General features: G+C 42.7%; 1 pseudogene; it reads right to left on the bottom strand.

Moving 5' to 3' along the window:
- Positions 1 to 411: 411 nt before the first annotated feature.
- On the bottom strand, positions 412 to 1,295 carry LOC113924924 (annotated as a pseudogene).
- Between the last annotated feature and the right edge of the window lie 1,337 nt (positions 1,296 to 2,632).

Here is a 2,632-nt window from a genome sequence, read left to right as displayed (position 1 = left end):
TTTATTTATCAGGAGTGACTGAAATAAAAAATATAATTGAGTCCCATCATCATGGAAATGGCTTTAAGGGAAAACGGGTCAGATGAATATCACTGCTTCCCATTTTCAACCAGTAAGAGTGGCCACTGATAAACAGCCAACAGTCTATCAAGAACGCTCAGTTGGTTAAGGGTCCAACCTGTGATTTCAGCTCAGGTCATGATCTCAGGGTTGTGGGATCGAGCCCCACGTCGGGTTCCCTGCTCAGTGTGGAGCCTGCTTAAGATTTTCTCTCTCCCTCTGCTCCTCCCCCACCCCATTTGCATGCATGCTGTCTCTCTCAAATAAATAAATCTTTTTAAAAAAAGAATGCTTAAGATATGTTATATAATACAACCTGCTTGTTCACAAGGGGAACACCTAGGCAATAACTTATGTGAACTTCTTGATTTCATCATACAAAACAAGCACAAAATCACCACCCATGCCTCCGAGAACATTGGACCATGCGCCCTTGAAAAGAGCTTTGTTTCCTTCATCACAAGCAACCTTCCTCCAGCAATCAAGCGTGCCTGCCTACGTGACGTCAGTTCCTTTGCACCCTGACTCCATCATCATATGGTGACCAACAGTGTCAAATGGATAGGCAGTCAACCCAGCCACCGCTGTGACAGATTGTGCGATCATCCAGCTGATAAAGATGTGAGTGTTCTTGGGATCTGGAAGCATTCCCTTTGCAGTGTCATAGATACTGAAGTAAGCAGCTTGGGAGATGAGAATACCCTGCACAGACACATTAAAGACTTGGTACAGGCCCTTCATCCCATCAGACTTGTAGATCTTAGTTAGGCAGTCATCGAGGCCTCGGAATTCCCTTTTAGCTCCAACTTTGCCCACATCAGCTACTAGACAGGTACGGGCAAAATCAAGAGGATACACAAAACCCAAGGATGTGGCCCTAGCGGCACCACCTGATGCCAGATTCCCTGCAAAGTAGCACCAAAACTGGGTTCTCTTGTCCACACCACCCAGGAAGATCTGCTTGTATTTATCTTTGAAGGCAAAGGTGAGAACCTGGGTGGGAAAGCATCTGATGACATTGGCTAGGTTACCATGCCAGAAGGACAGGACTCCCTGCTCCCTGGGGATGCGAAGCCCTCGTATTGCTTATCTGCAGTGATTTGCTTGCAGGCATGCTGCACCTGCAGCAGCAGCAGCTTGACCCAGTGGATGGGTGCAACCACGGTCTTGGAGATGGCCATGGCCTCTCCACCCGCCAGCAAGTTCGTGGCAAGGGACACAGCAGCATCTATCATGGTGAAAGGAGAAAGGAGGCAGGCAACTGTGGAGCAGTCTGTAAAGATTTCAATTATCCCCTAAATCTAATCAGAATCACTACAGAATAGTTTTGGAGAACTTGACAATTTGATTCTAAAATTTACGCAGAAAAGCAAATGGCTTTTCTAGATAAGAAGAGCCAAGACAATGCTAAAGAAGAGCAAGATGGGGACACTTGTCCTTGCAGATGTCAAGACCACTGGAGCAGGCCGGAGACCAGAAACAAACTCACGTATACAGGAAAGCTCAGTTATAAAGGAGCATGTATTACGTATCTGTGGAAAACTAAAGACTTTGTGAAAGGCAAACCCAGAAAAACTTTAGAAGGCAACATCGAATATCTTTACAATGTGGGAGAAAAGAAGGAGCTCTTAGGCAAGACTCTCGAAATCAGCAAAGCAGGAGGGCAGGAAGGCCACATTTTACCATACTAAACTGTGGGCCTTCTGCTCACCAGAAGACACTATAAAGAACATGACAAGACAAGCCAGTGTGGAAATGGAACAGGGGTAGGTGGGTAAATGAGTGGAATAGAACAGCAAGGCAGAAATCATTCAAACTGGTCACAAGCTGCAAACTGAGAGAGAATATTCGCAATATAAGCAATCAATAAAAGGTGGTTATCTAGAATTTATGAAGAACTCCTCTAAAGAAAAAAAAAAGGACAAAATATATACCAGTCATTCCAGAAAAGAGGAAATGCTTATGGTAAAAAAAAAAAAAAAAAAAGATGTAAGAGATGTCCAGTGTCATTCATAATTAAGACAAAAGAAATTGAAATCAAAATCAGATGGCATATTACGCCTCCCTGCTTTTGCAAATTTTAAAATATCTGACAATGTCAAGTGTCTTCATAATGAAGATATTTAGCAACAGAAACACTCATACACTGCCAGTGAGAGCGCAATCCTTGTGGAAAACAGTTTGGCAATACATAATAAAGTTGCACACCACATATTCTATACCCCACAATTTCTCTCCTGCGTATATGTGTTAGAGAAACTTTTACACATATAAAGAGGTATTTCCAATATTCATAGAAACATTGTTCATAAAGGAAGATCTGAAAAAAAACCAAATATCTAATTATACTGAAATGGATAAATAAAATATATCTTCATACTTTGGACTTCTATATACAGAATGGATCAGCAGGACGGATCTCAAAAACGAGGTTAACAACACCAAGAAAACGACAAAAGTCAGTCATAGAAAAAGTAAGCTGCATGATCCCTGTTACAATTAAGTGCAGCCAAGAGCACCTGGGTGGCTCAGTTGAGCGACCTACTTTGGCTCAGGTCATGATCCCAGGGTC

The sequence above is a fragment of the Zalophus californianus genome, chromosome 2 (assembly GCF_009762305.2).
Source record: "Zalophus californianus isolate mZalCal1 chromosome 2, mZalCal1.pri.v2, whole genome shotgun sequence".
NCBI classification, from domain to species: Eukaryota; Metazoa; Chordata; class Mammalia; order Carnivora; family Otariidae; genus Zalophus; species Zalophus californianus.
Note: the sequence above shows the minus strand (reverse complement) of the source record. Positions and strands in the feature narration are given on the sequence as shown.